At 42.1% G+C, this 24,854-nt stretch overlaps 1 protein-coding gene across 4 annotated transcripts in view; it reads left to right on the top strand.

The window, feature by feature from the left end:
• The window catches only part of RAPGEF4 (Rap guanine nucleotide exchange factor 4), a 200,433-nt gene that overhangs the window by 67,094 nt on the left and 108,485 nt on the right, over positions 1–24,854 (top strand). The window contains exon 1 of one of the 4 annotated variants that reach the window (XM_078394208.1): positions 1,489–1,841. The exons of 2 other annotated variants lie outside the window; for them this stretch is intronic. The gene's annotated coding sequence lies outside the window, so the exon portion shown is untranslated. Of the gene's footprint in view, positions 1–1,488; positions 1,842–24,854 lie in introns of those variants that run through there. One more of the 4 variants, XM_072980160.2, reaches the window with a different exon arrangement.

Here is a 24,854-nt window from a genome sequence, read left to right as displayed (position 1 = left end):
ATGACACTTGGTTATAAGAGCAAAAATCATTTCTCCCCCCACCCGCCCGCTTCCTTTTTGCAGCCAGAACTAACCTCTGTTTTGATCAAACGTGCTCTCTGTTAACATCTCCCATGAAATCGCAGTAGATGTTATTATACCTCAGTAGAAGTGTTGTTGAGGTAATTGCGATTCACAGGCAGTGGTTGAAAGGAAGACATTCTAAAGTTCAACGCTAAAGGAGGAAGATTCTGTTATATATGTGTAAAGTTTATTCCCATTTTGGGATAAAAGATGTTGAACATCTTTATATTATTAATATTTGTGGAGTGTGAAAGATTAACCCACACATACATAAACAGACACATACACACATACACCAGGATCACTGTATGGTATAATAGGAAATGCTTCCATTTGTATTTCTCTTTGTTGTACATATTTTTATGCACAGTTACTATGTGTGGTAATCAAGGGAACTCAAATGTTCTTAACTCTTTGACATCTGTGAATAAGAGTTTCCAAAACTGATGAGAATTTATGCAATAATTGATGTCTACTGGATGTTTGCTTTTACTTGAAGGACCAGTTTGTTTATGCTGATGTCTACCGACAGCTTTCAATCAGAAGGGATAGAGAGAGCATCAAGTTAAGCAGAGTAGTGATACAGATTGATTAGGCAGAGGGAAAACTTGCCTCGCTGTTCACATTAGTAATGAATAAATACTCTGGGGCATTTTCTGGTTAGGGTTTTTGTGGGGGTTTTTTTTGAGTGTTTGGGAGTGCTTATGAAAATTTAAACTTTTTTTAAAAATCTCATGGTGTCTTGGCCTGAAAACGTCATGAATAAAATATGGATTCCTGTTGCTAAGATACCCCTTGATTACTGGAAAGCCCAGAGCAATGTTTTTTAAAAAGGACATTTATTCCATTTGTCCTTTCCTAATAGGTCCACCAAAATAGTGCACGTCTTCTGAGGCAAAGTGTAGGCCATCAGAGCCCATGAGTATTTCTTTAAGAAGAGTGACATGGAGCTATTTACATTCTGAGATACCTAGTGTGATTGGCAAAAAAAAGAAATTGGTTTGAGTAGAAGCAGGAGAGCAGGTGCATAACCTTTATTGTAATTAAATAAAACTTGTTTATGCGTCTGAGTTCTAATGGATGTTAAATGCATTAAAGCCTGTGCATTTCATTCCCAGAACATTATTTCACTGAACAGATAGCAAATTTATATGGGCTGTACTCTGTGGGGCTATGAAGAGCAAAATTTCTTATTTTTCTGAATTCACAATATTTGCCTGAGACCATCTGTCTCAACTAGCAATGTTTCAGAAGGATAAACTGCAAGCAGACCTTTGAACTCCAGTTTTATTTAGCAAGAGGCCACTCTATTGACTAGGCTTCCCAGCAGGCAGACTGGAGGAAGAGTCAATACATTTAAACAGTGTTATTTCTTGGATGTGTAGCTGCCTGGCAGTTGTTTCACTGATATGTGTGTGTGTGTGTGTGTGTGTGTGTGTGTGTGTGTGTGTGTGTGTGCGCGCGCGCGCATGCAAAGAGAGAATCTGTTATACAGTATTTGCTGTTTAATTTGGGCTGCCGATGATAGTGCAGAGTCTGTTACTGGGGGGGAAAACGTAGGATGAGGAGGCAGAAACATTAGTGCTAATCTGCTACAGAAAGACTAGATAAATCAGCCGAGCTTGCCTCTCTCTCGTACATCACTAAGCGAGAAGCTGAGTGCAGCTGGACCATGTGCCTGAGCAGTCACATCACTAGGAAGAACACAGTATGGATACAAAACCTAAAACGTGTCCGTAAGGAAGCTTGCTGGGTTGGACTGATGAAAACACTGCAGTGTAAGTTTCTAAGATTTCTTAGAATCTGTCGGGGGCCTGAGCTGCTTGTTTGTTTTCTTTTTTTAAAACGCATCTTGTTTCTTCCACTTTTGGGGAAAAAGAGAAGAGACGTTTAAGCAGATGCCATACAGACATATAATTGACATTCCATGATTAATTAATGGGAGATTTAGAAGAGTTCTCTATTTAAACATTTGCCTCTGCTTAGCTGCTGGACTTTTGGTGTTTTACTGTTATTTTTCTGTGCATTGAATTCCTGTGTGTGCGTGTGCGTGCGTGCATGTGTGTGTGTGTGTACGTGTGTGTGTGTGTGTGTGTGTGTGTGTGTGTGTGTGTGTGTGTGAGAGAGAGAGAGAGAGAGAGAGAGAGTGAGAGAGAGTGAATGAATGAATGAATGAATGAATGAATGAATGGGTGTGTGTGTATCTCTAAGAAACATGAATTATGCCTCCCAGTATATTATTTTATATTATAGCTGTTTTATTCCTGAGATTAAAATATTGTTATAAAAAGATGCTTTCTGTAACTTTTTCTTCCCAAATTTGATATAGATGGTAGTTTTCTTGAAGGTTTTTTTTTTTGTAAAAACTGAGCAATTGTTTAATTTTCCATCACTTTTATATCTGCAAAATAGAGAAGGGTGGGGTGGGGGGATGAAACAAGAACTGAATCAGCATTGATTGCCAGAACAAAAACTGCACTCAGTAAGTTCTTTGAGCAAATTTGATTTCCGAGTGCACACTCCACACAGCTTAATTAGATTACTGTGTTTATAGTGCAATTCTATACATGTCTACAAAGAAGTAAGCCTTGATGCATTCAGTGGAAGATGCTGCCAGGTTAACTGTGTATAGACTTAAATCTCAATCACGGAGGAGAGTGCATTCAATATATTTCAAACCCCTCCTGTTTAGGACCCAACATAAAACTAGAACCCAGTTGCAAATGGCTTAAAGGGGGAAAAAGCCTGATGCTAATTGTCAAAGCAACATGCTTCAATAATACATGTGCAAGTGCAGAATGAAGCAAATGGAGTTTTGCTGTACACATTCAGAGGTTGTGACTTTTGTTCTGGTTGTAAATGTGAACGTCAAATTAAACAGGGGATACCCTTTATATTGGTAGTAAACGTGGTGATGGCAGTGGTGGGAGGAGACCTGATTAGTCACAGTGTACACACTCAGGATAAAAACATCAAAATGGTTGGTGGAATAATTGTGGAATTGTATAAATGTCACAGTGAGTAAATAGAAATAATGTCTCCGTTAAGAGATTGCTTGGATAGAGAGAGTTTCAGTTTTACCTTAGTCATGAATGTCCTGGCTGGTTGTGTATGTAATTTACCTCAAGTTTCATGTTGTCTGTCTTGTGAGGGATGGTTTTAACAATGAATTGCTGGCAGTGAGAGACATCTCCTTCACTACCTGAAGCTTGGTGTCCTTGTTGTGGCATTTTTGTAACCATTTGTCCATCAAATGTCTTGTTGAACAGAAAGTATGTGTAATAACAGTGGAAAGAGTGTAAAACTGGTGATCTCTGAAAGGTGGACCCTGGCAGTTGGGTGTACGCTCCTTGTCTTTCTGTCTGCCAAGTCTGTGTATAGGCAAAAGAAACTGCCAGCCTGCTGTATGCCCTGTGGTGCCATCCTGCACATGGCCCAGGTGTGCGCTGCGGTCCTCTAACCCAGCTTACTTGAGAAGCCAATAAGAGTTCCCCCTGACTCCTGTTTGTGAGGAGATTTTATGACTCCTGTTTGTGAGATGGCACCTCAAGGCAGAAAGAAACAAGATGGCCAATTTTTCAGTTAGGAGGTAATAAAGCGAACCCCCCCCCCCCAAAGAGCCATCTGTTTTGTTGTGTTGACCATGCATTTGCAGTCAACTTACAAATGAATCCTGTGTCCCAATCTACAAACAAAAACAAGCTCATTTGCAGCTTGCAAAGCTGTAAAAGCTAGTGGGTGGGAACAAAACGGCCTTCAGTGGTTAAGGAAACTTAGCTTCTAACCAAGAAGCTGGCATCTTCTCTGTTTCTGCCCACAGCCTGAGGAGTTTGTCAGATAGCACAGCTGCAAGAGATGGTACCTCTTGCACTCTCACAGACAAAGAGTTAAGGGTTCATGTTTGCCCAGTGCAGGAATCTCTGACACATTGCCTCCTGCCCCCTGGCTGTGCACTTTCTATCGTGACTATCAGGACTCGAGGAAAAGCCAGTGTAGGGACATACACTGGTTAAAAGTAAAGGTAAAGGTTCCCCTTGACATTTAGTCCAGTCTAGGGCATGGTGCTCATCCCCGTTTCCAAGTCGTAGAGCCAGCATTTGTCCATAGACAGTTTCCATGGTCACGTGGTCAGGGCAGCTACACACAGAACGCCGTTACCTTCCCACGGAGGTGGTCCCTATTTATCTACTCGCATTTTTACATACTTTCAAACTGCTAGGTTGGCAGGAGCTGGGACAAGCGACGGGAGCTCACTCCGCCATGTAGATTCGATCTTACGACTACTGATCTTCTGACCTTGCAGCACAGAGGCTTCTGTGGTTTAACCCGCAGCGCCGCCACGCCCCTCTATACACCGGTTACCAAAGTGCAAAAGAAAGTTTTAGTCACATATTCTCAGAAACAGCCACATTGGCAGCAGACTAGGAAGAGCCATGCTTCCTCCTCCACCTTCGCTGACCCCATGTTTGCGTTTTGCAACAGCAGAGAAGTCGGGAGCTTTGTCTTTATGTCACTGAAGGTGCAAGAGAGGGTTGCTGTAGTAGTACCGCTGGTGAGAAGAAGAAACTAGCGAGGGATGTGACAAGCTATGTTACTCCCAAGCATTCTGCTGAGTTGAATTACCTTGAGAACATTGCTGTAAAAGAATGACTAGACCTAGTTGTTTCTGTACCCCTGCACCTGAGAATTATGAATAGAAAAACATGAATGTGGAGGCCCTGAGGTGAGGGTTCCGAATGGACAAAATGGGTAAACAGGAACACTGTAGTGTTTCCATAGTGCTGGATGTAAATAAGGAAGGGGGCACCAGTGTCTCTCACAGTTGTGTGTGTTTGTGTGTAAATTTATTTATTTAAAATATTTACCCTGCTTTTCTCCTTAAAAGGACCCAAGTACTGGTGTAGATCCCACATCTGCTGAGATCCCCTCTTCTGTACAACCACCACAAAGCCATTCTCCATTCTTTGTTTATGTCAGGTCTCTCCGCCCAGCTTAGCGCCCAGGACGAGAATTGTTTGCTGCCGTATCATGTCTGCCTTCAGGCTCTTCCTTGAGTCCATTTAGTATCATTTTCCAGCATGGAAGATACTAGATTTTGATTGGCTGGCCATTATACTTACAATGTGAATGAATCCACTTGGTACTTGCTACATCAGAGAACATATTTGTTCTCAATACTTCTTCCTCCCCCTCCCAGACATGGGTTGACGAATGCAAGTACATACTGTGATTCTTTAACATAAAGGATTGATTGGTGATGTTGTGACATCTTTAACGGGACTTAACAATTGATGTCATTAGGTCTGTGCTTCTCCTTGCCCATGATCCTTCGTGTCTGTCAGTCGTGTCATAAATTTATCCTCATTAGGCATGTTGTCTGCACAATTGAAGCTCAGTGAACAGGGTTTGAAGCTGACGCTGTGGGCTGGTGGTTCGGAGGGTTAAACTGGATGCTGCCAGAGTTCAAGTTGGGGTCAACAGTCAAGAGATGCTTTCCAGGTTGAGAGATGGATGGATGAGATAATAGGAACAGACACAGGGGGGGATGTTCATCATCAGATAAGCAAGGGTTGCTGAGGAACTTCCTCCTCCTCCTCCTCCGTCCCACCAGGGTCTTCAATTAACCTCAGTAATTTACGGTTATCTTTGCTTTGGGTGGTAGAGATGTCTCTTTGGGCAGCATCCTGTTTAATAGCAAGGTTGGGTTTCGCTTCATCTGCCAAAGTCTTTGGGTTGAATACTGCTTCGTAATGGCAAGGATTCCATGTATGTGTCCTGCCTCCACTTAATATGCAAACTTGTCATCTGAAAAATGCTACATTAGTTGAATACAGTTCTAAATCCATGCTTAAAAGCTGAATATCTGGATATCTGGACATATGTCACTGAGGTTTACAGTGGACAATTTGAATTGATGGCCATTTTTGCACCATTTATATATTAAGCCCTAAGCCTAACCATACAGCTAATCCTTGATATACTGAAATTTTCAGATTCAGAAAACCCCAAACTTACTCAATGCTAGTAAGTTTTTTTTAAAAAAAATCCTGGTAGATGAGAGTTAAATGAGGTGGGAAGGGCGATAATATAAGGCTTCATAATCAAGATAGGATATTTAGTCACCCAGAGTCACATTGGTTGCATAATGTGCATAAACCAAGGCCGACGGTGCAACACACTTTGCTTTGCTTTTTTGATATTGTCACCTAAAGAACAATTTGAGCCGTTGGTCATGTTCCATCATTTAAGTGACTGGGACAAAAATAGCCTCTACTGATTCTTGTTGTGATTGCTTTCATCCCAGGGAGTGGGACGGATTAGAACAGAAACTGTCCCATTGCAATTTTCAGTAAGCTGTGATAAAGAGAAGTAAATGTGATGTAATGTGTGGTTGTTGGTAGATTAGTTCAAGTGGAGTTAAGCAAGGATTGAAATTCTGTGGGAATTCAGGAAATAGAAGACATATGTATTCAGTCCTACCCCTACCCCTACCGCTAATCCTAAATTTTCGTAGTTTTGGATAACTTTCAATTTACTGAATGCTAGTAGCCCCCCCACCCAAATCCTGGTGGATGAGAGTTAAATGGAGGTTAGTTACAATAATTTATCCTGGAGTATGATGCTTGTATGTATGTGGATGATTTGACATTGAAAGCAAAAGGAATACTGTAGAATCAAGAGCAAGGCCTCTGAGCCTAGTCTCAAAAAGTGGAGTAGATTTGTATGCAAGCAGGCAATATGAGTCCCAAATGGTTTAGGCCCAAATTATGACATATCATGTACTCCAACTTCCAGACTGAATGTATCTTCGCAATATATTGGATTATAAGACTGGCTCTTGATATGAGAGCAAGTATCAACTTTTGCCATGTAGATGTGCATTCATAAGAAATATTTGTCATGTGAAATAGGTGGCCACATCAAAGTGTCCAGTTAATATCACTGGAGCTGGCTTTGAAGGAAGTAGAGGTTTGCAGCTTCAGGCCATGACCTCAGTAGTGGGTGCTGTTATTTAAATTCCCACACAAGTATGTAGGAGTTCTTAAATAATCCATTTATAGTCTCCGTGATCCTTGGGAGATTTTATGAGAGAGGAGAAAACTGTATAGTGTTATTAATACGCGTTATGAACTCTGTTAACCCTTTAAAAGGAATAATTTTGCTCCATGCACAGTCTGGCTTGCAATTTGATATTGTGTGCAGCTTGATTCTGTCCATTTTAAGTTAACCTCAATTCCCTGTTCAGCAAGATTTTTCCCAAGGTGGTGTGTGAAGGGTTGCAATCTTTGACTGTGCAGTCCGGAATGCGTGCTGTCTTCGCCCTGGTTTTTGGAATAGGTGAGTGGTTCCCAACTTTGGGTGGCCCAGTTATTCTTGGACTGCAACTCCCAGAAACCCTGGCCAGCATGTGAAGGCCTCTGGGAGTTGAAGTCCAAGAACACCTGGGTTACCCTTGGTTGGGTACCACTGCTATGAGTGATAAAAGCGAGTATTTAGAAAGTTGCAGAAAGACACAGAAATGGTTATTTATTTTGGTTGTTCCGGGTTTTTCGGGCTCTTTGGCCGTGTTCTGAAGGTTATTCTTCCTGACGTTTCGCCCGTCTCTGTGGCCGGCATCTTCAGAGGATTACTATTATTTTACTTGGTTGCGAATGTTGCCAAACCTATGAAAACCTGGAAAACCAGGTAGTCTAACAATGTTGGAAATCCAACATGGTACTGGGACTTCCTTCCTTTCCTTCCTCTTTGAAATCTTTGGAACTGTCCAAACATTGGCTCTGTGGGGTTTCCCAGTTCTCCAGAAAAGGTTTTCCAGTTGTGTGAGGGCTTGCAGTGAGTCAGAGAAATCATCCCTTCTGCTTCCATTGGGTTCAGTTTATCCACCAGCAGAACAGTACTGTATTGAGTCCTGCCTGTAGTCTTTAACAGTATTTGTGCATACGTATATGTAGGCTTGTGCATGAAGGATGGGAAACAGCTGGAATAAGCTATCGTTAGAAGGACAATGCAGCTATCAACCTTTTAAAATTTATTTTACCAACAAAATCTTGTACAGAAATATTCCTTCAAATTTCCGTTTTGACTGCCTTATAGCAATTCCAATAAGTGCAGACACTGGGCAGTGTGCTGCTTCTTCCTTTGATTTTTAGTTTTAAAGAACGTGTGTTCACAGGGGTCTAGCCTGGATATAAGGAAGAAAAGGAGTCCTTCCAGCTCTGAAGGTCAAATTCTGGGAAAGTACCTATTAAACTCAGAGCTCTAAAAAGGTACATAAATCACTCCATCATTTTACTTACCTGCTTGATTTTATCAGCTTGTTCATTGTCTCAGCATAATGTAAAATCTCCCTCCTGTTTATTTGTAAAGTAGGTCTCAGACATGCGCACACATACACGAGCAAGGTTTCTAACTAATTTGCAAATCTACATAGTAAATACTATAGAACTGTAAATGTGAATGATGTGAATGCAACAGTAATAGCTCCTTGAGTTGTTTTCTAAAGACGACTTTCCACATGTACAAGGCGTCCTTGGCTTGCTCTCAGGTCATTCACAGGTCAGTATGTTTCTCCAAGGAACTGTGATCTTCACTCATCAGATGCCTTCAACAACCCCACTTTTGTTTGCCTCTGCCTTTTCCCCCAAAATGAGAGGGAGATGTGCCAAGAGCAGAGCTTGGATTTTTCTCTCTCTTAGAACTACCGTGTTTCTCCGATAATAAGACACTGTCTTATTATCTTTTTGGGGAAAGAAAAGGGCAGAGGGCTTATTTTCGGGGGAGGGCTTATTTTAATGACCCATCATTAAAATAAGCCCTCCCCCAAAAATGCGATCTGAAGAGAAACCAGAGCATTTCCCCCGAAAGCTGGCGACAGCCGCACCAGCGGCGGCGGCGGCGGCGACGGCGGTGGCTACTTGGGCTCGGCCAGGGAGGAGACGGAGGCTGGGGAAAGGCAGCGGCTGAGAAGAACTGGGCTTCTCCTTCCTGCTTTCCTGCTTGCCTCCTCTCGCTTTCTGGCTCTCTGCGAAGCCCTCACCACTGTGGAAGCGAAACGAGGAGAAAGGGGAGCCAAAAAGGCGGGCTTTGCCGGGAAGGGGGAAAACACAGCGAGCGAGCGTGCCTGCTCGGCTTGCAGGTGATGCTCCTCGCTATGCTGCCTTGGTCGCCTCCTCCCCTCCGCCTTGAAGCTTTTGTTCTCCTCCTCTCTGGTCCGGGGGCAGGAGCGCCCGCGTGGCGCCCGTGCCTCTCTCTCCCTCACGCGCCGGGCAGGGGAGTTCCAGGCGGAGGAGGAGCTTGCGCGGCTGTTGGCTCCCGGGATCCCGTTCGGCGCGCCCTGAGACGAAAGCACTGCCATGAAGGGCGAAGCTCTGCTTTCTCCCTACTGCATTCTGCTCTGCTGAAGGGATGTTTTTTCGCGCCCTCGGTAAGCTTACCCAGGGCGCGAGTAGGGCAACAGGGCTTATTTTCGGGGGAGGGCTTACTTTAGAGGAATCCTACAAATTAAGGGGAGGGCTTACTTTCGGGATAGGTCTTATTATCGGAGAAACACGGTACTGGTCCAAGTGTCACTCGGGCAGCATTGTCAGTGCTTACTGCCCTGCTGTGTATGGATCTTCTGCACATAGGGCTGTTGGTTCAAAAGAAGGCACACTGCATTTAAGACCCCTTGCTATTTCTTTAACTCTGAGATTTTACATTCCTAGTGACCACCCTGAGATGGAATTACCTTTATTCCATTCCCGGTTATGCTGCACCCACCTATGGAGGGGATTGTGTGTTGTTGTTTTTTCAAGCCCAAAGTTTTAGCCATAATGACAGAACGGTGCCTAGTGTATATCGTGGGATTAATGATAGACTGGAGGAGTTGATCTCTGACATACATCCAAGGGCCATTAATTCCAGTTAGTTGTTAATCCTTTCTAAAGCTCTAGGCAGAGGTCATTGCCTCTGTTAAAAGATGGAAAAGGGAGAAAGAATAATAGATTCATAGAGAGGAAGGGAGGAGTTTAAAGTGCTATCATGATACAGATTTCATGCATGTCCAATGTCTGCTTTAGCATGAATTGACACATTAGTCTATTTATAATGAGGCTGTGCATGAGATAATTATTTTATGTGTTCAGTCCTTTGAGTAAAGAATTCAAGAGTGCAGTGTGGTGGGAGAGCTTCTAGCGATCACAACCACTCTTGCCATTTTTAAATGAGAGTGCCTTCGTGAGCTTGTGCCAAAAAGGAACTGTGAATTATATGACATATAATTGATTTTTATTTGTGCATTTACATAATATGCTAGTATTTTTAGCCCAGCCAGAGCACACAATCCCATTTTGTAGAGGACTGGTGCAAACATCCTAATTTTGCACCTAAGGGTTGACCTAGGGTTGGTCCAAGGGAAACCATCAAGTCGCCTATGTTTAGGAAGGTCTGACAGAAGCATGTTTCCTTACCCTTCCCGTCCATGGCCTCTTGTACAGCTCTCCCCACCCTCCTGCCCCTGGATGCTATGCAGAGAATCACAGTGTCTTGCTGAATTAGGCGAGATGTGGGGGAAGGACGGATGGCATACGGAGGAAAGGGGTTGCCGGTTCTCCCTTGTGTAGCAGGCTAATCTGACCTATAGGTATGTAGGTAGGTATTTGTATACTGCCTTTCTCTCTGCGTAAGGGGATGAAGTCTGTATTCAGATAGTGATCCCAGTCAAGCTGACTATGTAAACAGAATCTGCTCCCACCAGCTTCATTGCATGTAGCTAGGTTTGGATCAAATCTATTCATATTGCCTTGGTAATACAAACATTTATAGCAGTTAATACTAAAGCAGAAGGGAAATTATTTGTGAGGGAAAGAGTGACTCTTCTAAGAACCAAATGCATGTTATGGTGGCTATAGGGCTTGAGAGGCCTTTCCCCCACTTTTCTCAAGGATAGAAGGGTTTGAGCTGTCAGATCATTCACAGAATCGGACATGAGCCCTCAGACTTGCCCTCCTTCTCAAAGGAGGCTTTGTGAGTGGGAACACACCATCCAGAGTCATGATGATATTCTGAGCTAAGTCTAGAACATCAAGAAATACGTATATTATCTGAGTAAACTAAACACATGAAGCAGTGGAACGCACTAGTCACACTCCCATCTTGTGTTCAGCCATCACTCTTTACATGTGAAAAGGTGACAGTCTGGAGAGTCTTCTGTATATGTGGAAGCTTTCATGTGATCTAGAACGCTCAAAAATTTAAAAAAAATGGTTCTGTTTTCTGGATCACGTGGAAAACCTCTGTACACAGAGCACCTTAGTTGTCCTATGAAGCCTCCCCATCTTCAGAAAATCACTTTTTACCCAAGAAACTGACAAAAACAGGTAGGGAGGAGCTGTTGCTAGTGCAATCCCAGTGCTCACAGGTTTGGTATATTCAGATAATATAACACCTGATGAGGAGTTCTGAGCCCTCTGATTCCTGGCTGTGAAACTCCAAGGGCTGATGGTCCTGAGGCCATTGTCTGAAGAGTTAGTACTATGTAAAGGAGACTCAGTCCAAGAATGGTTATCCCCTGGGAAAGCGTAGACTAGAATACAGGATCTTGTAATGTGAGTGGGCTATTAGACTGTGCCAGAGGGGGAGATCGGTTTTCCAACATGCTTTGTATGGTTTTGAACCAGACCTTGCAACGGTGTGATGTGGACCGATTAGCAAGCCATGAGGTTTTGCTAAAGGCTTTCAATTCTGATTTCTGTTTATCAGCTTCCTGAAGAAAACTGGTAAAGTAGGGAGTTTATTTCTACCCAGCAATAAATGAGAATGTAATAAGGATGAAATGTTTGATACCCAACTTCTTATTTGCTCTTGACTTGTATGCTTTATTGCCCAGTCCATGGCATTGTGGTGTCTGCCTGAGATGCTCCTCTTGTGATCTTTAATTTTCATAGCTTGCCCATAAGCAACAAATATCAGTAGATATCAGGGATCCATATGGGTACAGAAAAACCCTTCCATAGATGACAGTTCTACGCCTGCATCTGGGGAGGTCAGAGGTTTTGGACCATTCCCTCAGGAGGTTTGGGATTACATGTCTACAGCCAGACAGAGCATAACCTTTCCTTCTTGTCTCAGTGCAGTAACCATTAAGCGATGTCAGTTTTAATTATTTTCTGGGAGCTGAAGATGCTCTGATTTCTCCCTTGACATAGTATGATGAGAAAAACTACGTACAATGCTTTTTAGAAATGCATGTGAAGACTAATCTGCCAAAGCTGGTGATGCCACTGTTATCTTCATGGGCCTGCTGGCTCAGTGTAGCCAGTGAGTCATGCAGGGTCTCCCAACGTGTTCTGACAGCGTAAAGAAGAAGAAGTTTGCAATTGAACAATCAATAGGCACTTCTTTCCCTGTACATAGCAACGGAACAGATACACATTTTCATGACAGGTCAAGAGAGAAATGGTATAGCAGTGCCTCTGATTAACCATTTATGTTTGATAAGTAAAATAAAACATCACATTTGTACAGTATACGTAGCATAGACTTTGAGTGCTGCTCACTCTTCAGGAAATAGAGAACCATGGATTAGGCAGTGTAGGTGCCCAGGATGCATGTGGTCCTTGGGCCTTATTAGGGTTTATTTTAGAAAATACATTTCTATCTTTCATAGGTATACAGAGACATGTTTAAAAAGTCAAAATTAGCAAAACCTGTCTATCTCTTTGTCTCTTTCTGTTTACTTGTCCATCTATTTAGCATTTTAAGTTAGGAAATCTAATTACATTTTTCGGAGGCAATGAGACTATGGTAGATGAAGCCTCTAATTTAAGAGTCGCTGCTGGTAGTGGGGGTGATGAAATGCAGCAGTATAATGGTCTGCTTGCATAATGGCCTGGCCACACATACGTAAATGTACACAAAGCATGAAGGGGCAGCTGTTGATGGCATATTCTAGGGAGGTGAGATGAGAGGCTCACGAAAGCAGCCTCAAGTGAGTAATTTTCACTAAGAGCAGAAGTGAGTTTGTCCCTCCCTCTCCAGCCTAAGGAATGGAGAACATCACAGGTGGGCCTCCAGTATGGAACCTAGCACTGTTGAACCTTTCTTGTTTAATTCTGCCTGACACATTGTCTGTAGTGGCAAGCAAGCACCAGGGAGCATGAAGCCTCTGCTGTGGAGGGGCTGGTCTGTCCCTCCCACAGGAGGCCAGACAGGCCCCATCTTTGCTTGTCCTTTCGCAAGCAGGCCAAGCCTTTTCTGTTCAGGCAAGTTTTCTCTCAGCGACTGGCTACATGGCTGGCTACATGAGTGATTTTTAGATGCATTGTTATGTGTTGCTGCTCTGACTGGGTCTTTAGTACTGTTTGTGCTTACCATCTCTCAGAGTGGTCTTTGTTCCTTTTTAGTATTTGCATACTCATTGTTCTTAGCTTTGAAATATTGTCTTTTAATGATGTAATCCACCTTTGTATGTATACCCATTGTTTTTATCTTTAAATGTTGTCTTTCAGTGAGGTAAACTGCCTTGGGTCCTTTTTAAGGAGAAAGGCAGGATAAAAAATATTTTAAATGAATCAATAAATAAGAAGTACATTTGGGCCCCGGGTATTGTCTGGGGAGATCCTGGAGCGGTTCTAGGACCGCCTGTCTGGCGGTGCATGTAGGGTTCAATGGCAAGGCATGGGCTGATCACCTTCGAGGGCTTGTGTCGCGGGTGGTGCATACCACTGCTTTTTTCCCCCTCCTGTTTCTTCCTGCCTCATTTCTATGCTAAACATTCCTAAAAATGTATCTTCTTTTCAGTGGAAAATAACTCTGGATGTGCATTTAAAGATTATAACAATGTCCACGAATGTGCACACTGACCTGGCTTTCTTCCTCATTCGCCCCTTTAGCCAGCCTCCAGTGCTTCAGTGCTGAGGTAGAACCACACAGTGTCTACATTAACCATAGTGATGGCACCAGTCCTGCTAAGACAAATAATATGCCGCTATCCGTAGCCAAAGTACAGTACACAGTGTGGTGCAGCATATATTGTGACAAATTAGGACTCAATAGACCTGTGTTTGAATTTCTGCTCGGCCATAGAAGCTCATGGGGAAGTCCAGCACTGGTAAAGCCATTTTTAAAGGTCTCCTTTACTGTTGAAGCCCTGTTAGTGTCCCTATAAGTTGGTTCTAGCTTGATGGCACACATGTACAATCACATTAGCTGCATTTCTGCCTATACAGTCCAATCCTGCTCATGCAGTTCAACCCTGTGCATATTTACCCAGGCAAGAGGCCTACACAGACATTCTCCCAGGTCTATGTACACCTAGAATGCCAGTTTTAGTGATGCCTCAGCACTGAATTTATCAACTCTCTGGTTTAACTAAAAAGCTAAATATACTGTAGATTTTCCAAACAGTGGGCCCAAGAAGTCTGGAAGTTTGTTTACTTATGGCTGAAATTCTGTTTGTTATGTAAACTGAAGTGAAGCTTTCCATCCATTCCTCCACGTTAAACAAAGTGCTACTGCTGTGATTCTTGGGGGCATGCACATATGTGGGCTTGGTGCCTACACACATGCACCTCCAGGAGTTATAGCAAGAACGCTTTGCTCACCAGGGAAATCACACGTTGGCTTCTGCTGTGAACAGGATTTCAGCCAACATTGCTTGTTTATTTTGGTAGCTTCCTGCCTAGCCCATCTTCTTAAAGAATATTTTTATTTTTCTCTCCTAACTTTGAACTCTGCTCCTCTAATTGCTATTCTCTCAACAAGTAAGGGCCAGTTTAAGCAACTGTATTGGCAATCCATTTCAGAGTGTTGTTGAATGCTTCAGAGCAGGATGTGGCCGTATGATTGCTTTGCCATGTGCCCAGCTTATAACACAACCTCTGGCTGTTGTGTCCTATTGTGCACTATTTTGCCCATTTTAGTATTTGGCAAACTCCCCATTAACCTACTGAACCCATATTTTCAACAGACCAGTTGGTTATGTGCATTGGCCTTGTGTCATTGTACATATTTATGGGCTTTCTTAGGTTTGCAGGAGTAGTGGACAACTGTTTTTAGGACTGAGGAAATTTAGCCATCAGCACAATACAATGTGCTGCCAAAAAGGGCAGCCTTATTTGAGTGGCCCTCTTTTCATGATATGTTTAGACAGGCTTACTCCTACTGTCTCTCTCCACTGGCAGCAACTGATACAGGGCGAGAGTGGGAAAATATGGCAGCAGTGTTATAAACTCGGCAGGTTTGCTTGAATATCACAGGAGAGGATGTGACCATTAATACGTATATTGCTATTAAGGCCAACAATTGCTTAAGTACTTTGGGTATAGGGTTTTTTTTTGTCTGTACAGTTGAGTTTTTCACTTTTCTTTGAAGGAGTTTTTTTTTTCCATAAATAGATACATAATATCCTCCTGGTATTTGTTTTTTTTTTTTTCCAGGTTCCAAAATTAGAGCAAAGCAGAATTCCTCATGGGACTTCTGGTGCAAGGAGGCATTGAACTTTTGCAGCCCCTAGCTGGAAGGTGCTTGTGCTAGACGATGGCCTATTCTTATCTGTGCTCATTTCCCCTAATTTCGATGGTGTTGTGTCTTGGTTCCCATCTACACGTAAATTGTACTGTTTGTACATTGCAACAGTTGTTCCACATCTGTGCTCATCGTTTGCATGAGAAACAACTGCAGTTTCTTTCTTGGAAAGTCAGTATCCGATTAAAAATGGCAGCAGCAACATTGAGACTGGTACTTTGTCTTTTTGTAAATAAACGTTTGAGTAAACTGCTCCTGGTGTTGATACTTAACATGAATTGCTTTATTAGAGGAAATAGAGAGGTCTTGCAAAAGATGGTTTAATAATTCACTCATTACTGTATAATATAGTCAAAGGCTACAATTCACATATCATTTACCATATTTTTCTGTTTATAACATGCCTCCGTTTAAATCATGCTCTCTCCCCCTCCCACTATTCTAACCCAGAAATTAAAAAAACTTAGCTTTGAGTATTCATCCTCTGGGCTGAGAACGTCGGACATTTTGAGTCCCTGTTGAATCTGAGCCTACAGGCTCCACCTCCAACGAGGTGTGTTCCAATTTATTCAGCATCAGCTGACATCAGTTCCATAAGGCTCATGACTGAAGGAAGCAAAGAATTGGTTGTTGTGGGTTTTTCGGGCTCTTTGGCCATGTTCTGAAGGTTGTTCAGAACAACCTTCAGAACACTCTGTGCTCTGGTCCTCTGAAGATGCCGACCACAGAGACTGGCAAAATGTTAGGAAGAACAACCTTCAGAACACGGCCAAAGAGCCCAAAAAACCCACAACAACCATTAGATCCTGGCTGTGAAAGCCTTCGCGAATACATTGAAGCGAAGTATCCTGACTGTAGGAAGCTAAGCCTCATGATTGAAGGAAGCCTGTTTACAGAGGCAAGGTACGCACCTGTTTTGTTCTCTTCTCAGCTTACTTCTGCGTAAAAGACGCCCCTCAACTTTTCAGTGTAATAATTTTACGAAAAAGTAGCATCTTATACACAGAAAAAAACCTATGGTAATTCAATGGCCACTTTCCCTCCATTATTTGCTAATAGAGCTTTCCAGGCCTTATATTTAGGAGTAAGTACATCATGGAGATGTAGACCTCCCACGTGTGTCTGCCACAATGTCATATTTATCCAGTAACCTCTTCCCAGGGGCACCCGTGCTTATTTCATAGACAGCAAAGCCATCTGTAGAGGCAGGGACCTCATGCATTCATCATCTGTAAGCACTGTGGTGCTGGAGTTAGAGGCCATGAAGGTGTTGTTTCCTGCGCAGCTGCACATGTTAAAGTACTCCCTCTGGAGACATCCAGTCTGCCAGAGGGTATGCAGGGAGAAGAACTACACAGCCTGTATGATATTCAGGGCAGAACGTTTTGGCAGCCCCTGCTTCGTTCTTGCATCTTGTGTTGACTCTTAAATAAGAAGAAGCATGATCGCTATTGAAATATGGATGAATATGAGAACACCCATGATTATGGAAAACATCCCTAGTCTGCAAAATAGACAACATGTTCCTAATATTAGTTACTGCCATATATTTGAAAGCTGGAGAAATCAGAAAAAAGAAATTTGAAAACTGGGAAAAGAAAGTCGTAAATGATGGCAAGAAAAAAGAAATCGTGGATCTGTTTGTGCTCATATACTTCAGTTACACAGCTGAGGTTTTTTGCAATGTTGGAGCTCATTCGGTGGAGACTGTTGGGGTGTCACAGACGTACACACCTGGAATTTCACAGACATTTGGGCCACACACCGTATAGGTTTTTTTAGCTGTTACCTTCAAAAGAAAGTAATGCATGTGGTTCCATGGGCGCATCAACCCAATCTTGGCTCATACAAGGTAAGAGTTTTGTTCGGAAGGGCTGCCAATGTGAAGAAAATTGGTGCTTTGCAATGTGTGCATTGGCTGCAAGCACACGGCTTGTAACTCACTGAGCTGCACTCCAGTCATTTCTTCCAGCTGGCCAGGTGTTTGGCATCCCTCCCTTTTTAAATATATAGCCTCAGAACATTTTTACATTACATTCCTGCAAGTTTTTCAGTGCCTTTGTACTGCTGGATTGTTTTAAATGGGGGACAAAAAAAAAGCAAAAAGAAAAGAATCCAGATTCAGACATATGGATGTGTGTGTGCCATGGAACTGTGCCTGGTCAAAACTCCCTGGCAAATACAGGCCACCTGTTGAAGAGTTGTGCCTTTCCCTATCATGGATGTAAATATGAAAAACACAGCATGCCTGAATGATGTGTCAAAATCCTGGTGAGCTTCCATACTGGGATGGTGACTCTCGAAAGACATAACACCAAAGAGGCAGGCAATTCAGAGCCACAACGTGGCTTGTCAATTCCTGAACTTTGGAGCTTTGGACAAAATGGGCCATTAGTGGTGGGAATGAGTCCACAGGTAGGAATTGAAGGATGCAAGTCAAGCAACAATATCAAACAGATATTGAAAGGTAGAAAGAAACGGGCAAGGAGTCCATGCCTAATCCAATGACACGAACTTTCCTTTGGAGGGCCCGTGTAGTTGAGGATAGCTTCTTCAGAACCTTGGACAGGTCCCAGGCAAGCAGGCCACGTGCTCCTGTAAGTCTCAGCCTCAACAGTGTCCTTTGTGAGCTTCTTGGATACCATTCTGTGGCTGAGAAGTGTAGGTCTTTGAAGAGGTTGGAAAACTAGCAAACCTTATTATCTCCCTGTCAAGTTTCACTTGATGCATTACTTGAACCTACAGATGTAATCATGTCCTGTCAAGTTGATGGCAACACTTTTAGGGTTTTCCACGTTATCGAGTGCCCAGAAGGGGTTCGCCATTCCTTTCTTCTTGGGGAACTTTAGGTTATGTAGTTTGGCCCAGAGCACACAGGCTGGCTCTTCTCCTACAAGTCACAATGGGGGAAATTGAACTCCCAACCCTTAATTCTCCAGCTACCTGCTATGATTCACTGAGCTATCCAGCTAGCTTTGCAAGTGGACTCTAGACAGCACACGATTCACATGGAAGAGGAGGAGGCTGTTCCTTTAGAATAAGGTGTTCAGTTACTTCCAGTTGGAATGACTCTTGGTTATCAGATTCCAGTTTGGCATCATGGCCAGGGTCTAGCATCTCCACAGCTAGGAAAATAGTCCCTTCTAGCCAGGGCTGGCCACCTCTGTGTCTACTGCTCATAGCTGAGATAGTGACAGAAAGGCAATCATTCTGTTTTGAGGAGGCCAAGAACGGGCCATGGTAGCTGCGCAACCATGTTGTATGGAGTGGAAAAAACAACAGAAAATGGTAGCCTGTGCCTTTTGTATTTGTGTGTATGGAACTAGAAGGAAAGAGAAGTAAACTCAAGGGGGACAAGAAAGTGATTTATAATGTTTAGTGTATGTTTATTTTTCGTTACTATTTGACGTCATTTTCTTTTAATTTGTTGATGTCAATTATTGCCTTATTTTCTGTTGTGAACTGCCCAGAGCGGCCTTGGTAGCCATAAATAAATAAATAAATAAATAGATAGATAGATAGATAGATAGATAGATAGATAGATAGATAGATAGATAGATAGATAGATACATACATACATAAATACATAAATACATAAATACATAAATAACAATAACAATAATGACAAATTCTCTGACTCTCCCTTTCACTGGTTTCAGCCGACCCTTTCAAATTTATAATTCGTGAATCAATGTATTAAAAGAGAAACAATCACCCATCATGGCAGAAATGCTGGGAACATAGGATTGTGCTTGAGTACGACATAATCTTGCTGCCGATTATAAAGTTAGGGTGCTAGTTTTAACAGCACAGTTTTACAGATTCTAAAAGCTGCAGAGAGCCGCTAATTGTACTAAATAAAAACCAGAAAGTCAGGTAAAGTGGAGTTGTTAGTAAGTAGATGCTTTGCTCTAAAATACTATTTTGTATATTGTGTGTAATATTGCATTGTGTGCAGGTTGAAAAAAAACCAACCATTTAATAACGAGAGAGAACCAAAAGCAGAATCGACAGCAGAAACGCTCCATTAAAATCACAGAAGAGATGCTGTGAACTTATCCTACATGTCTGCCTTCAGTTTGTGATCTTTTTGTAGTGAGTTAAGTGATTCTGACTTACTTCACCATATGAATCTAAGAACATAAACGGAGCCCCGCTAGACCAGACCAAAGTTTCTGTCTAGTCCAACCTCTGGTTCCCCACTAGAGCCAACCAGATCTTTATGCAAAGCACAAGAGGATGAATGGAATAACACCCACTTTACTCACATTTCTTAAAAGCTTTTCCTTGATGCCTTCTGACAGAGACCAAGGACAAAACTATACACACCATTAAAGATGCCACAGGCAGCTGAGCCTCCGGTTTTACTTACAAATGTGTGGGATGGTTTCCCAATCTAGGTCGTGACCAGTAGGTACCAGTAAGGGAGGTTTAAACCTTCCTCTCCCCTGTTGCTCCCCTACCCCCCAAATTCCCTTTTCTGTAGCCCTGTTGAGGTTTTTTTATTTTTAACTGTCTCCGCTAAGAGAGAAAGCTCCAATTTAGATCAGGGCCTCAGACATTTACATGTAAGTTAAAAAAAAAACACCCCCGGAAAGGATGCTCAGCTTCCCCCTGTATAATTAATGGATCATATAGCTTGGCTCCATGATACTTTGTCCGTAACACTCATTGGTCTTATAGAGATGGTTTTCTTCTCAATCTTCTTTTCCTTCTCTACCCTTGCCTAGCTTTTGACAACAGCCCTGTGACCAGTGACCATGGGAGGGGGCTGCTTTTATATGATGTGACAGTGTTGGAGTCACTGGCAACGGTTCTGTTGCTTATCGATGGGCTTAGAACCGTGATGTTAGGGCAGTGGGACAAGAAAAGAATTTGGTTACTGTGAAAGCATTTCTTGTCTTCCTCCCACATTTTCCAGCTAACCGAAAAACTAGTTTTTTGAGAGGCTCTGGCTGCTGAGTCACTGCTATCATTAGCTCTTCAGTGGCAGGTGGCTTGCATTAAGAGACCTTCATCTCAGGTACGCCTTCAGTAAAAATAACAGAGTCTGGCATTTTACCTAAGGCAAGTGACCAGATCATTGTCTCCCTCACTTCTCCTAATGAGAATCTACCACCCGTCTAAAATAGAGTGAACGTGTTGCAATTGTTAACTACTTTCTGCCCCCAGATTTGAATAGGCAGCAAAAGTTTAGGAACCAGAAATAGTGAAATGTCGTGTCTGTGATCTCTGGTTCCTGAAACTGGGAGGCCTATTGCCTTAGTATTTCAGAGGTTGCAATGGTTGCTGCCCCTAAAAGGGGAGATGCAAACGGAACCAACAATCAGTGATAATTAAGGTATATTGAACAGTATACTAGATGTTTGTGAATCTTCTTCGTAAGTGGGAACATATGTTAACTTTGTTAAATATATTTGGAAACTGTCAATTAGATAAGGGAAAAATTGATCTAATTGTTATTATGTTCACAGCAGCTAAGCTGATATTTGCAAGGAATTGGAAAAATAATAATTGATGTTGGAAGAATGGTATAATGAGATGTGGAGTCTAGCTATTAACAATAAATTAACGTGTGAACTGACAGAAAAGGATTATTGAAAGAAAATAGTTTTAATGGGATTTGGAACCCATATATAGAACATGTGTATACATAACATAAAGGTTGTACCCCAGCACAAGAATCATTATATTTTTGGAGATGGGACACATTATATAAATTAAGATGAAATATAGTGATGAGAATATATACGAGAAATATATATATATATATATATATTCACATTGTATATTTGAGTTGTGATTTTATTTGTCATTTATGTTTTTGTTACATTAATAAAAAGTTAAAAAAGTAAAAGTGAGGAAAGCAAAAAAGAAAAAACAAAGGAAATAGGAACATATGAGAAAGTGAAATAAATAGCAAATAAATAAATGTGAAATATGCTGAGTAAAATGGTGAACCATGGTATCTAAGGCACTGTCACTCTGTAAACTGCTGTATGTAAGGGCTTATTGGGGAATAGGTTCCACTGAACATATTAGGAACTTCTCACAAGACATGGACATCATTCATTGTAAGTTAATTTGAAACTGAGGGACAGATGTTGTAGCTGCATAATGTAACAAAGGCAAGAAGTTGATAAAACTGCAAAAATACTGGCATTTTTGCTCATACATCTTTCTTGATTTGATCCATAGTAGATCACTTGCATACATAAGTAGCTATGCCATATATATATACTACACACAAACACACACACCCATCCATCCATCCATCCATCCATACATCCATATATATTCATATATATTAGTATATATACGACTATATATATGATGGGCCTGATGGTGTGGTTTTCAATGATGTTATGATTAGCTCAACACCACAGCCCTATATATGGAATGAGGGATTGCTAACATCGTCTAACAGAATCCTCAACTCCACATTGAACCATAATTTCTTTTGGGGAAGCAATGATATTTCCTTGGGTCTGAACTTTTTATAACTCATGGTGTGACCTAGCTGATCTCATCTGAATGCATGGGGCTTCTCCGGTAAGGATGTTGACATCTGTGCCATGGAACTGTGTGAGAAAGCTTGTGTGTCCATTTTTCTCCTCAACGAACACTCTGGGAAGCCATAGGTGTTAATATATCTGACAGAACACCAACAATGTGAAGGACAGACTTTCAGCTTTCTGTTCCAGGAAGCTGCTGTCTTTGTCATCACAGCAGTGAACTGTGCCTTCTGACTCTGACAAAGAGGGGCCAGAGTTTCCTAGTTTCCTTCGGGCTGTAACCTGAGAATGGGCTTTGTGCAAAGAACCATTCCTGAGTGATTCTTAAAGGGATAAGCAACTAGAATGACAGCAGGTTTCTGTGTAGCCCGTAGCAAAGTCAGTTTTAGTTTTCAACCATAGTATTATTAATTTTGACTCAATTAATTCTGGAAATATTTGTGAACGTGACCCAGCATTAGACGTTCATGCTTCTGAAGTTCCCGAAGTCTGTAGGTTTTGGGATCTGACCCTGGCCTATCATATTGTTGAGGAGTATGGGGAAGTGGGAGGGTCTGCCCCATGTACATGCTTCTCCTCTCTGTGTAGCTCAGTGCGTGTATTTGGAGGGAGGGGATAGTAAGTCCTGAACAGGTGCAGCACTCCTTAGACCTTCACAGAGAAGGTGGTCAAGGAACAGACCAGGGTCCAAAAAAGAACCTTCCTTCCTTCAAAAGAAACAAGCTAGGCTCCTTGAATCTAAGAGGATACAGAGATGTATTGCTATTTCATACATATGTTCTACTCTACATCTTATTCTGCTGCATATTTGTGTGAAAGAGAAAGAACAGCTGCCAGAAGAGGAAGGCTTGTAAACATTTGGAGGTGAATCTGACTTCTTTGTATGTCTGGATATTCTGTATGGCTCCTCTCTTGTTTTCCTTAGTCAGCTTCCCTTGAGTTGAATGCAATATGTTATGTGCTGTGTGTAAACAAAATAATCAGTCATGCCCTCCCTACTTAGATATTTAGATATTTCCATAAATTGATGTTGCATTCCCGTTATTGGCAAGTCATACCCTGTGAAACCTGAGTATATGTAGCTGAACTGTAAACATATTTTTTCCCCTTATTATCCTCTCAAGGTCTTCCTCCCTTCCCTCTGCTAGTCTCCTCCTGCTATAAATCCTGGACTGTAAACGTCTTCAGTATTTTGTAGGCTGCTGTATAAAGTACTATAAAGATCAGTCATTCTATATAAATTAAAGGTGATTGTTATATGGAGACATTGGTTTAGGTATGTAGAGAAAGTGGGGCTGGATTAGTCTAGTCCAGCATTTGGTCCCCACAGCGGTCACCCTGATGCCCTTGAGGCAAGACCGGGGGGGCATCAATAGTATCCTCTCAGTAACGAATGTGCAGAAGAGTACTTCCTCCCGCGCAGGATGCATGAGATTGTACACGTCGTGATGAGCCGCAAAGGTGTTCTTATCTTCCATGCTTTCAAAAACAATGCTTGTATCTGTTATCAAGCACTGTTTTATTCCATTGGCTGTCTCCTCCTCTGACATAGATGCTGGCCCCTGATGTGCTATAAATTTGATGAGGAGAGAGTGGCGCTCATAAGTCAGTTTCTGCTGGAATTGCAGGGTTTTTTGTTGTTGTTTTTTGTTTTGCCTCTGCAAGATCCCGTGGCCTAAATGTGTAATGCAGCCCACTAAAGAAGGGCTCTGGGAATCTGACTGACTACCCGCTGTGACTTAGGGAGAATGATTTGAGAGCAACTTTTCGTTTGCTTTGAAGCAGGAAATGAATTGAGTTGAAGACTTAGGGAAGGAATGGCATGGGACACTTCTTCCCCGTTATTTTTCATAATAATCAAATCTTGCCTTGAAGCAAAGTGTATGGACACACTGTGCTTCAAGATATTAGGCACAACGTGGGGGAAAAAGTACAGTACCAGACTGTGATACAGAATATGACTCCATCACTGATTTGCAGAGGTAGCACCAATATAATACACTGTTACACTGCATAGTAATCCATACTTCTACTCCAGAGCTTTTATGATGATGTGCAGAACAGATATTTGTGGTATCTACCCACTGACCATGACTTCCACTTGGTTTTATTTAAGGTGGTGTTAATTAGCAGCTAACATGGGTGCTTAAGAGTTCTTACGGGCAGTTTCAGAGCTGTCCCCATCAGTCAGCCTTCTGGTTTAAATTCTTTAGGGATCTTTAGCAAAGAAGAACCAAGATATTCTGTGTAGCACTCTTCACTGGCTTTCTGGATTCTCCAGAATAAGTGGAAAATATCCTGACCTTCCCAACCCTTTAATGGAAAGAAAAAGAAACTTATTTCTTGTTTTCGTTGTGAAATTTCTAGAATGATCGTTGATGATGGAAGCTGTTCCCTACATTTGCTTGCATTTTTCACAGCAGAACCGAATCTCCCAAGCCCCAGTCAGTCCTTTCCATCTTGGTTAAGCTCCCCATCCTTTTGTTGGTTCTTGGCCCACGTCTTGTGCTTCTTCAGTTCTATATGTAGCACTTGCACATAAAAAGTGGGGATGGGATTGACAAGAAATCACCTACAAGCACCTTAAGATTAAGGCCAGTATTCTGTTGCCATTTGCCACATGCCAAACGTGGATACTCGGAAGTAGCTCAGAAGGAGGCAAAGCCTCTTTCCTTTCTGTTTTGGAAGAACCCTGCCCAAAACATTTCTTGCTTTCATAGAGATAGGCTTGGGTTCTAGTGAGGCATAAGAAAATATTTGGGATCCATGGTT

The sequence above is a fragment of the Pogona vitticeps genome, chromosome 1, assembly GCF_051106095.1.
Source record: "Pogona vitticeps strain Pit_001003342236 chromosome 1, PviZW2.1, whole genome shotgun sequence".
In the NCBI taxonomy this organism is placed as follows: domain Eukaryota; kingdom Metazoa; phylum Chordata; class Lepidosauria; order Squamata; family Agamidae; genus Pogona; species Pogona vitticeps.
This window is presented reverse-complemented; position numbering and strand designations above follow the sequence as displayed.